At 40.7% G+C, this 13,058-nt stretch overlaps 1 protein-coding gene across 1 annotated transcript in view; it reads right to left on the bottom strand.

Annotated features, from left to right (window-relative positions):
- The window catches only part of LOC129775504 (potassium voltage-gated channel protein Shaw-like), a 245,201-nt gene extending 243,720 nt beyond the window's left edge, over nt 1-1,481 (bottom strand). The window contains exon 1 of the mRNA XM_055780316.1: nt 892-1,481. The gene's annotated coding sequence lies outside the window, so the exon portion shown is untranslated. The remainder of the gene's footprint in view (nt 1-891) is intronic.
- Nucleotides 1,482-13,058: the final 11,577 nt, after the last annotated feature.

Below are 13,058 nucleotides of genomic sequence, written 5' to 3'. Positions count from 1 at the left end.
CATTGCCAGTTGTTCGTGGGAGTACATTAGGCAGAAAATTGAATTTTAAAAAGCCCTCCTTCCGCATTTTACGAACAGCGACAGCCATAACCCACGCGGAGGATAAGTGAATGACTCTGTGTCCATCCCAAATGACAATACATCATCGAAATCGAGCAAAGTGCCTTCCTTTCTCTCATGGAAGGAGTTCAACTTGGAATGGCTCTTTTAAAATTAATTTGAAGGATTATTTTCTATGCTTTTTTCCAGCTATATAAAAACATAAAAACAGCAAATGGTAGCAAAAAATAATGTAGCGTGGGAAATCAACTCTCAGAATTAATCATAGATTGTTTGATGGTATTGTCATTGATGTAAAGTGGCTATGTCAGAGAATTTTATGAAGCTCATTTCAGTAAATCTAGCGTACGGAATACCTTTGCATGATTCTAGTTGTTTTGTGTTATATTGAAATTGTAGGACAATGATAACAGATAATTGTTATGAATATGCGTGGGAGCATAAATGACGTCGGCGCCTGAATGAAATAGCAAAATAATAATTCCCCTGTGCTGTGCATCATATTGCATGGTAGTTATCGATACCCATCAGGTTTCAATACATTACTACAGTTCGAAAAACACGATGTTGCGCACAGTTATTACACAATGTAACGATGATAGCGCCATTAAATTTTCATTGCATCCCATCGATTACGCTCGCTCACCACATAGAAACCTGCGAATGCTCTCACTAAATCCCATACAATAGCCCCGTTTCTTTGTTGTTTCATAATTAACTTAGTTTTATGATTATAACAACTGAACCAACGAAACAACTCACAAAGATCACATCCGTGGAAAACTTTGTTCAACAGGGAAGATGGAAAGTTCCATTTCATATCTCACTTACCTAGGCAGCAGGTATAGCCTGAAGCTGTAGAACTACACGCTTCAATTCTGAAACGCAAACACGAGCTGCACAGCTGGAGTTATTCCATCGTCTCGATATCAGATTTCAACGAGAAGATCTGAATGGCAGAACTTATTATGTCCTAAAGCACTAGTATTTCCTCAGTGGAAACCAATGATGAATCTTAATCGTATCACTTCTCATCATCCAACAGCGATAATCCATTCAAAGCGATCCGCCCAAACTCTTCCCTCCGTTTCCCAACTTAATGCGATTTATGCCGTCACTTGAGTGATATTTCATCCAATTATCAACACTAATCTCACCACACATCACTTATCACCAGCACTAATTGTAATTCGCCATAATTTCCCGATCTGAGATCCACTTACGAGAACGACAACAAAACAACCAATTCCTCCTCCTCTTCAATCACACACGCTCTTGTGACCAAATTGTGTTAAACCACACTCATTAATTGACCACTTGGGGTACTTAAGTGCCCAATCAGTTTCTTCTCCCCCACTCATCTGAAGAAATCACTTCTGGATCAGAAAAAGCAAGTCGTTTCCCGACCCGACCGAATCGCCACGAGTTTCAGAACGAACTGATCCTTGAATTTGAAATCCGCACGCAGCATCCCAACCATGCGTCAGCTTCGAACTTCGATTCCACCAAAATGAACCTGTTGAACACTACTCGGGTGGGAGTTCATCTCGCGATGATGCGCACTCGCATCGTCCGGTTTGGGATGAATTTCGGACACTCGACACGTGTTTTTCGCCGCCGCCGCCGCGTTGGGAAAACTGTTGATATTTCGAATGTTTATGTTTACTCATCGAAATGCCCTGCGCTCCCATCTTTTCCACCCCCTCGCTCCCGCACCCTGGATGCTATGCGCATTCAGTATGTGTTTGCAGCGGAATGTAACGGCATACTGATGAGATGGGCTTCGGAATGAAGGAAGGCCCGAGATCAAACGAATTGATACGGTGGCGCAGAAATGGAAACACTTCTTTATCTCCTGACTTCCTTTTGTTTATTGTATTGGCCACCGGAAAGTGCCGGAAGGTGAGTGGTGTGTGAAAACGGTTTTTTTTCTCAAGCCGAAGACGCGAAAGGGAAATCCAACAAAAACAGTTTTTTTCTTAGATTTTTTCCCCGCTTCCCTTTGTGATAGTTGTGGCAGCGAATTATATTAATGGAACGTTGTCTGGCCCGGGAAGTGGTACGTGTGGTGAATACGGTCTGAGAGCTAGGGGCTGGCGTGGAGCCAAGCCCGTGCATTTGTGATTTTATTCACTTTGCCCAAATTCTGGGCAAACAGCGCGAACTCAAAGGGGAATAATATTTTCCAACAAAAGAGATTGTAAATGCATCAGGGCGTTCAATTTACGAGCTGATGACAGAGAACTTTTTATTGCGGATGTTTTCACTCATTCTCGAAAATGTACTCACAATGGGGACGTGTGTTACAATTCAGAAAAAAAACAGTTAATTCAGCTATTAAAAAATAAATATCACATCTTGACATTTCGGAATATTATATGGGATGGGCAATTATCATCACATAATTTGAAATTTACCGTGGAATATTTGAAATTGTTGAAAGTGGGAAAATGGCCTTCTAGTTTTCTCGCAAATTTTGCTGATGCATATGTTTGATTTTTTGATTTATTTTTTTTTTGTTTTCATCTCAGATATAAGAAACCCGTGGCCGAGTGGTTAGCGCCTCACATTGTCATGCCGGGTGTTCGGGTTCGATTCCCGTTCTGGCCGGAGGATTTTTCGTCAAAGAAATTTCCTTCGACTTGCACTGTGGTCACGCGTATTCAAGAGCTTGCCCCTCGGAATACATTCAAGGCGTGTTATTTGGCTTAAGAAATCTCAACTAAGTATTAATAAATGACGCTAATTAATGCATACGTTGAGACGGCAAAAGTTCCACAGGGAACGTTAACGCCATTCAAGAAGAAGAAGATATAAGGAACATCGTATAGACTACTATTTGTGTTTTCTCACTTTTCATTGAACAGTAGTAGTAGTACAGTAGGGTCGATGTACCTATAGTTGCATATCTAAGGCAACCGTTTAATTATTTTGCATATGTTGGAATTTATAATTTCAGCTTCTACATATTTTTGCGTTCAGTGAACTAATCCCACCATAATCATGATACCATTATACATAAATTTGAATTCCCTAATGATTTTCGCATAATAATTCTATTTTGTTATGAAGCTACGTTGTACCTTTAGTTAACCTATTTTTTCCTATGGTTGCATTTTTTTTTCTTTTTCTAGTAGTTACACTAGTGTGCTAGTTGCCATTTTTATCGTTTAGATACATTATTATACTTCTTGATAGGTATTAGATCTTTTGTTATTGAAATTTTTAACTATAAGGGAATATTTGATTGTATGTCCGTTTGTTTAAATAATTTCCTTATGGTTAAATAACACTGTAATTTTTGATCCGATTAATGCTCAAAAAGAATATGTTGAGGACCATCACGATACGCTATATATGTTAATGGGGGACAGAATTGGGCTGCGTGTTACACATTTCGAGTACTCATAACGAAGACCAATTTTTTCAACCCACCGAAGAACTGCTTTTGGAAAAAATGTAAAGTAAAATGTAGAATTCACAGTTTTATTTCATTTAACTAAAATATAACAAAATATTCATCGCTAAATCAATTCAGTGGTGAACGATCTAACTTAAGTGACTGTAGTAGATCATTCTTCTTACGTTTCTTTGAATCAGCTTCAGATAGTTTAAATTGTTTCAGATTCTCTATCATTTTTTTCTTCTGCAAATTTACCTCCCTTTTACGTTCCCGCATTTCAGCCTTTAACTTCTTCATATTTTCTGCTTCCTCTTTCGCAAGTCTGCGCTTTTCCGCTTTTGCCTGCTTTTCCAAAATCGCTTCCTGTTTCTCAACTTCAATTTGTTGTATTTCACGTAGGCGTTCCTCGACTGTTAGAATTGGATGATATGCTTTCTTATAATTTCGGTGATTTGCTTTCCTTTTGGGACCATCTGGTATTTTCAAGAATTCTGATATGCTAACTTTCCGAGTTGAGTTGTTACTTCGATCTTGCAATACGCCATACTGTTTCTTTTGTAAAAGTTCATCGGTCCTCTCATCAATTTTTGATTGTTGAAAATCGATCACTTTAATGTGAACATCTCCGATTTGATTTTCAAGATTATTGCACTCATTCCCGGATGTTACTACGTGTACTGAGTGGTTATCAACAATCGGTTCCACACGCTGGAGTTCAATGTCATCAACATGATCGCAGTTCACTTGAGATACATCTTGGGCAGATCCACATAGCTGATCGGTTGGCGTGTAGAGTCCTTCGTCAAAAGACATAAGAGGAGTTGACAATAACGGAACATGTTTGTCTGTTGCAGTTGAATGATGCACTGAGTCGTCGATAGGCTTCAACAGTTTCTCGTACAGTACCTTGATTTTGATTTCATCCTTGTTGAGATCTGCATCATTCGAACGGATTCTAGATAACAACGATCTCCCAATGCTGCATAGAGCATCCCTGATTGTACAATAGGGAATGATTACTGAATGATTCACATATATCGGAGAATGTACATTTGATTCTGATGATTCGGTGGATTGGAAGACCGTGCTACGGACGAACGAAGGACTCGATGGTTCTAGATCCAGCGAATTACCAAGATCGAGACTAGAAGTTATTAGATTTGACTCTTGAGTAATTGGTAAATCCTTATTGTGTACGATTACAGCATCGGAACTCGCTGCACTATGGGCCAAGCACTCACTATAATCAACATTGTCCGCATTGAACGGGAAAAGCCCAGAAGCACGAAATCCGTTGATTATATTTTGCTTTTTAATTCCTTGTTTGATGGCCTTCTGCAAAACTGTACCGAAATGTTGAATCGTGAAAGTCTCCCCGCAGTTGTTGCTTCGCCATTCGGTTACTTCCAATCTCCAAGCGTTCTTCAACGGCCTGAAGATGGAAACATCGGCAGGCTGAGTAATTAGTATATGTGTTAGGATAGAGCGCTACCAATATAATTCCGAGGTCAAGACAGAGATCGGCTACTTCCGCAGCAGTATGAGTCGAGTGCCCATCAACAAAGTACACTACCGGAAACTTGACTTTGTTCTTCACAAGGAATGGGTAGAAAATATTTCTCACGTACAACATGAAATTCTCAACATCCATCCATCCTTTGGGACTTTTGCCAATGCCCCAATCACCAGGAAAGCTTCGTAGTAGTTCCTGTCGAATCCTCTGCATTGGCAATATAACATCCGGCGGCACCATGGAACCGTCTGCTCCGAAAGTGAACATCACCGTAATGTTTGTGTGAGGGCTAGCATGTTCTATCTCATAAAAGTTTCTGTTTCCAGGTGTTGCCAACACCGCTTTGGTTTTTGGGTGGAGAAAGAAAGAAGTTTCATCTCCGTTATACATACGATTCGGTTCAAGCAGGATCTCTCCAAGGCCATTGTCTTCAATATGCTTCTCGACTCTGGTGAACCAGCCTCGGATATCGAATTCGGAAACCACACTACTTGCTGCCGATACTCCTTCCGGAGTTCGGATTGTTATTTGTCCTTTGTGCCGGTTCAAAAAACCTGCAAACCATTTGCGTCCTAAAATAAATACTCATGAATCAGTTCAATCAATCAATCTTAGATATTTGTTTATCTTATACCAGGTACACCATTCTTTTTGGATTCGAGTTGTTCTCAAAGAAACTTTTGACCTTATGAAAAAGAGTTTCCTTAAATACAGGGAAATCCTTACTTTCCATCTCCTTGAGCCAGTGAATGATTTTTATTTCATCGTCTGGGTGTAGCACCGTTGGAGGTCCCTTGCGAATTTTCTTGGTCCATTGAAAACGAATGAAAACGAGAGCCCATGCGAAAACGAATTGTCGAGACTGGAATCCCGAATGATTTGCTGGCACGATATATAGTCTTTCCTCCTGTTTTAACCGATTCTAAGCACTTCTGTAATAGTTCCTCGTCGTAAACCCGATGAATTTTCTTCCGTGGTTTTTTGCTGAATTTGTTCATTCTACCATGGGAAAAGTTAAAAATCAATACAGATGCTTATGGAGTTGATCATAACTTACGTGAAAATTGTAAACTTTTCGCAATTACAGCTGAAAATCTCCCAAAATATCGAGACAAACAAATGAACAACTGTTTACATTAGCGTGTTTGCAAAGAAGTGTCAAAAAAATCCAATGTTTAACCTCACATTGCATGTGTCGTGAAATAGGGTAACTATAGGTATACTGAACAAAATAGTGTGTGAATAGTGGCTATCCATAAAAATTACATAGTTTTGGATTTATTGTTAAATTTTTACATATACAATTTCAATTCAACTTAATTACAAGTAAGTAAGCCATATATTTCAAATTGATTGTCTCTAAGAATGAAGATATACCATAACGAAATTCGATGTACTCCTTTTGAAATTGCTAACAAATTACCATATTCAGAAACATGCTTCTTATTAATACAAATTTAGTCCTAAATTGAACAGATGAGGCGTATTCAAGGGTTAACATTGTTATAAAATGATTACATTTTCGTTTCAAACCGATGTTTTGGTTGCACAAGTTGATTTTATATTGAAATATAATTAATTCCCTAGATAGTACAACTATTGGTACACATCTACTATAGGAGCAGATACCCTAGCCGTATATGGCGCTTATGCCATGGAAGACTTCCAGACACCCTTTCGGTGGGTTTCTGTAACCATACCTTACTCTGTAGACTGTTAATCTCATTGTTGGGTCGCAATGTTTTATGTGTTATCTTTCCATGACATAAAGCGTAATGAGTATTTGACGAGTTTTCTTCGAATTCGCTCCAAAACAATATTGTAAGGGACCCAAACTCTTTGGTTTGTGTGGGATAGGGCTTCTCGATATAGGATTTAAAAATATACGCAACAAAAGGGCTGGCGTTGTTATGTTAAAAAATTATCGTATTGAATCTGTTCTCCCGGTTTCTGGCCGGTTTTGTTCAATAGTTCGTTTCAATCACATTAGTTGTCGGCTGTAGGCATCGCCAGTAACACGTTCACCTGATTTTAGCACCTCATAATAAACCATGATAAACCACACTCCTCAGAACCCATCCGGATACACAAAATTACCTTGCCACAATTAGTATTTCGCTTAGGCAGCGATGGGCTTGGATATGGAACCTGCTTTTTTGAGTTAAAAATTATCGAAGTAAATCGATTTTTGTTCTCTAGTAATAATTCGAAGCGCTAAACCTTTGTTTTCGTTGCAGAAGCACTTCACAAATGGATTCTCAGCGCTCAATAATCCTGTATTTTAATAACTGTGGCACTCAGCATCTAGCTTTTTGAATAATTCTCGTTGCTTTTAAACGTTTGGTAACAGCTGATCTATCACCATTTTATGCAGAAGCCAATTTTGATTGTGTTCCACATGGTTCATATAGACTCTTATCATAAAGTATTAGATCCGTATTTTCTATTTCTTCGTTAGGGTGTTTCAAAAAACCATTTTTTTTCCAGAAATCTACTGGACCGATTCAGATGAACGCTAATTGAATCAAAGCCAATTAGTTAGTCTTATTTTGAAATGTAATATGTAATATTTTTTCTATAATTATTGATTTTATATGTTATTCTTAATAGTTTTCATGGTCTGGAAAATCATAACTCAAAAAACGAAAAAAGCCTTCCTGATTGAGTGTGAACCTATTTTTTTGCAAGTGTAATAGTTTTTCATTCAGCTCGCGCAGTCCGAAGACATCGGTCGCAAATTTGTTCGCGTCTATTATAGAGTGGAGATTATACCGTTATCAGTTCGTGGCTGGTGAAGTTATTTCGCCCTAACGGGGTTCTCTTTATTGCGCGAGTGAGGAGAGCAGCAATCACTACCAGCGTGAGGAAGAAGTTCTCCACGGCGGACGCGGTGCGTGTGCCGTATCATCGCTGTGTGTGCTTTAGCATCGTCATCGATTCCATCATCGTGTTTTGGTGCGATATACCGTTGCATCTGTGCCGAGCGATTGCCACGCGGTTCGATTGGGACACCGTTTCATTTCATTCGCATTGGTGTGCGATTTAGGTATAATATATATTAGGTTTAGAAATACAAAAAAAAATTAAAATTATATTATTTTATATCTGCCGTAATGGCAGAAGGTCATGTTGACATGGAGATTGAAACTACTGTTTCCTCCTCACTAGCTTCAACGGGGGCTGGGAAGTCGCTTAAACGCGTTTCCCTCCTCAGAAGATGTCTCTTCAGAGAAAGAGGTAATCTACCTTAAGGGGGTAAAGCCCCCCTCAAGAAAATTGGCAAACTTTTCCTCTTCGCCCCCTCCATCTCCCGCTCCCGCTTCCGCTCTACTACCGAACTTGCCTCCCAGCCCTACTGATCCCGCTCCCGTTCAACAATCGACCTCGTCCTCCCCCTCAGTTGTTTCCTCTCCTCGTATCAAGGTCTATCCAGACGATGCACTTGGAGCTGGTCCAAGCTGGTCCATGGGTTGTTTTTTTCCGGCCTAAACCAAAAGGAAAGTCAATTAATGTCATTCAGGTTTCGAAAGATCTGGCAAGATTATATTCCTCCGTGGTCGAAATCTCTAAGGTTAGACCGAACAAACTGCGTGTTGTCGTGAGTGATCGGAAACACGCGAATGCAATTGTGATCGACGAGAGATTCTCCCTAGAGTATCGCGTCTACGTGCCCTCCCATGACGTAAAAATCTCGGGGGTGGTAACTGAAACTGGTCTGACGTGCGAAATGATAAAAGAAGGAGTTGGTAAATTTAAAAGACTCCCGTTGGTGGGTGTTAAAATTTTGGACAGCCGCCAACTAGGAAAAGTATCCCAAGAAGAGGGAAAAACTAAATTCACGCCGTCAGACTCGTTTCGAGTAACTTTTGCTGGTTCCGCTCTACCTGACTACGTCATGGTGGGCAAATTGAGATTGCCTGTGCGACTCTTCGTGCCAAAGCCCATGACTTGCCAAAAATGCAAGTCAGTTGGTCACACTTCAGATTATTGTGCCAACAACGAGCGCTGTGCCACTTGCGGAGAGCAACATGAGGGGAAATCCTGCAGTGCGACTGAGCATAAATGTCCATATTGCGGGGGATCCCCACACGAGCTCTCAGTTTGTGAAACTTACAAGAGTCGCTGGGAGAAACAGAAGCGCTCTTTGAAGGAACGCTCGAAACGCACTTTTGCGGATATTTTAAAGGCCGCTTCTCCACTGGCCCAACAACAACAACCAATCAACACACAAAATGTCTTCGCCACGTTGCCCATTGACGAAATAGAAGCGGACACAGCTAACGGGGGCACACCGTTCATTTTCCAAGGGAATCCCCGGCGCAAAAATGTGACCACTCCCAAAGTTCAAGGACAAGCCCCTCCGGTGATACCCCCTGTTAGCATGCCTAAAATATCGAGTGCAGCGGACAAGCAAAATCAGGTTCCTCCTGGCTTCCGTGGGAATAGTTCACCTTCGAACGACCCAGCACTCGAGGGGACATCAAAAACCCCAACTGTCCCTGTTTCGCCGTCAAGCTCAACTTCCCAATCGGGATTTATAAAGTTGTCTGACCTTTTGGACCAAATCTTCAAGTGTTTTAATGTTTCCGACTCCATCAGAACCATTGTCATTTCAATGCTTCCAGTATTAAAGACAATTTTGAACACTAGGGAAACAACACGTGTACCTAAACCTCCTGCTAACCCAAGTGCTCTTGACCTCTCGCTTTGCTCGAATTCACTATCGGTAGATTGCAAGTGGAATGTAATCCAGGACCCCAACGGCAGTGACCACTTGCCAATCAAAATTTCCATCACCATTGGTTCGAATTCTTCTGAATCTATAAACATGGCATATGACCTCACAAGACATATTGACTGGAAAAAATATGCGGACGCGATTGCTCTAGCCATCAATTCCAGAGATGGTTTACCTCCATTGGAGGAGTATAACTTCCTTTCTCGTTTGATCTATGACAGCGCGGTTCGCGCTCAAACGAAACCCATCCCAGGCTCCACTATTCGTCGAAGGCTTCTCAATCCATGGTGGGATAGCCAATGTTCCAAGCTTTATCAGGATAAGTCGAACGCATTTAAAGCTTTTCGGAAACGTGGAAACATTGAGAATTTTCAATCGTATTTGGACCTTGAAAATCAATTTAAAAACTTGATCCGTTAGGGATTATGTTAAGCAGAAACTAGCCAATAGGACAAGCTCGCGCCAAAACGGCGCGTCATTAGGCAAATAAGCTGAGTAGACACTTTATCGTAATAAAAGGTGAGCACTTGCAGTGCTCTGCCTCTTTCTCGTGACGATCTAGTGACTGTAAAGTAGTGGTTACCAATAAAGTTGTTTTTTAAAAACTCAACCGCGCACGCGTATGTAATAACTGGTGTCAGAAGTGGGATGCCAGCGCGAGTGTAAAGGAAAAAAGTGATCAAGTGAAACTGCTCTGGAAAGGGTCACGCCCTGCAATATTCAGAAGACTCTTCTTGGAAAAGCGACGACACCCCTCTTAGACGAACTCATCTTGATCCGCTTGCAAGCTGGAACGGCTACTGTTGTAAGTACTGAAGCTTTTAAATAAAACCATAAAAAATGCCTGAAACCAGATCGGGATCGACCGAGTTAGAGCAAATTAAAGATACGGTGGCAGCGCTCACCGAAAAATTAAATAGAAACACTAACTCGAGCGTGCAGCAACTGAAAGCCACCGTGGCGCAGTTGCAAGCACAGCTAAGGCAGGGACAGGATGCCTATCGGATACCTGATCCCATTAAAAATATGTCTGAGTACTCGGGCTGCAAAAAAGAATTACATGCATGGATCGAGGAATTAGATGAAATCTTCGATACCTTTAGCGTCAAGGGGGAGAATGGCCTCCCAGACACAATCAATCAAATTTACCTAAGAGCCATTAAAAACAAAGTAAAAGGGGAAGCCCGCACCATTCTCTGTGCGAACGGCAACCCCAATCAAATCACAGAAATCAAACGAATATTGATTCAAAACTACGGTGATCAGAGAGATCTGAGCACCAACTTATCGCTTCTCTTCAATTCAAGAAGAGGCGATAAGAGCCAAATAAAGTTTTTTACCGACATGAAGGAACTGAACACAAAGATTAAGACTAACATACAATTGAACCCCGTCTCAGTGTCAGTAATTATCGACATGCTAACTATAACAAAATACTTGGATAACATCGGCGAACCGCTTGCCTCCATTATTCGCCTATCAAAACCCGCCACGTTGGAAGACGCTTATCAAGCAGTCTTGTTAAACCAAAATGCGGAAGCGAGGAAGCCCTCGTATAGTTTCAAACAAAGACCCCCCTTTCAACAAAAACAAAACCAAGCCAGTGGCAGCGCCGGCGCCATTCAGCATAAAAATAAACCGCTCGAAAAATTCCAACAGCGTAAGCCATTCCCACCGAGACCGACACATAGGACGGAAAACAATAACACAGAAATTAAACACGTAGCATGCGAAGAACAAAAAGAAGATGAAAACGAAGAATTCGTGGAAACTGATAGTGATAGCGAGCCCGAGGAAGTAAATTTTCAGGACGGCCACGCGTCAAATCAGCTGACCTAAATTTCATTCCTTACATAAAGTTTACCGCAAACCAAAAAACAATTAAAATATTGATAGACACCGGGGCGAATAAGTCATATATTAGTCCCGAGCACATAGAAAAACCTCGCACAGCTAAACACACTGCCATAGTCTCCAATAAGGACGGGAAATTTCTCCTCGACAAATTGATTTGCATCAATCTTTTCCCAGAGGCAACCAAAAAGAAACTACCTTTTTATGCCTTCAAATTTCACAAATATTTCGATGGGCTGATAGGCTATGAAAATTTAGCGGCCTTGAAAGCAATTATAAACACAGAAACTCATGAACTAATCATTGGAGAATCAGCGTTTCGATTTTACAAATATTTTCCGTTATCCACAAACTTTCATGAGAATTTTGAATCGTTTATGAAAATCAAAACTGCAAAGGACGGATCCTTTTTAATTGACAACGAATTAAACCTAACACCAACCATTTCTATCCAACCAGGACTTTATATGTCCAACAATAATGAAGCAACCGTACACATTCATACACAAGGTTCAGCAAAACACCAATCAATAAAACCATTCGAAAACGGGAACTTCTTATTGAACACCGATCACGCAAAAGAAACCCTCAATTTTCCTGCCGACCACCTCAATAAAGAGGAGATCAGGCTTCTTGCCAAAACTTTGCGGCCATTCAAGAACGTCTTTTTTAAAGATGGTCAAAAATTGGCTTTCACTCATCAGATAAAACATAAAATATCAACCACGGAAAATAATCCCATACACCAGAAGACTTACAAATACCCGTATCACTTGCGAGAGATAGTTGGGGACCAAATTCAAAAACTCTTAGATACAGGCATCATACGAGAGTCAGCATCAGCTTGGACTTCTCCCATCTGGGTGGTGCCCAAGAAGGCTGATAACTCAGGTACCAAGAAATTCCGTGTCGTGATCGACTACCGAAAACTGAACCAAATAACTCCAGCTGACCGGTATCCAATACCGGAAATTAGCGAAATATTGGACCGTCTAGGAAAAGCACAATATTTTTCTGTGCTCGACCTGGCCAGTGGATTCCATCAAATTGAAGTGGATCCCGTTGACATCCCAAAGACGGCATTCAATGTCGACAATGGGAAATATGAATTTTTAAGAATGCCTTTCGGGCTGAAAAACGCCCCCGCCACTTTCCAGCGACTAATGGACTCAGTCTTAAGGAAACATTTAGGGGTGCGATGCTTCGTCTATATGGATGATATTATCATCTATTCAACGTCCTTACAGACACATCTAGAAGATATTTCGAAAGTGCTTCAAACTTTGAATGAAGCGAACCTTAAAATTCAATGCGACAAATCAGAGTTCTTGAGAAAGGAGGTAGAATTTCTGGGTCATGTGGTAACGACGGAAGGGGTAAAACCAAACCCAAGAAAAGTCGAAGCTGTACGATCATGGCCGTTACCAAAAACTCAAAAAGAACTTAAATCATTTTTGGGAACAATCGGCTATTATAGACGATTTATCCCT

This window comes from Toxorhynchites rutilus, chromosome 3 (assembly GCF_029784135.1).
Source record: "Toxorhynchites rutilus septentrionalis strain SRP chromosome 3, ASM2978413v1, whole genome shotgun sequence".
Classification (NCBI taxonomy): Eukaryota; Metazoa; Arthropoda; class Insecta; order Diptera; family Culicidae; genus Toxorhynchites; species Toxorhynchites rutilus.
This window is presented reverse-complemented; position numbering and strand designations above follow the sequence as displayed.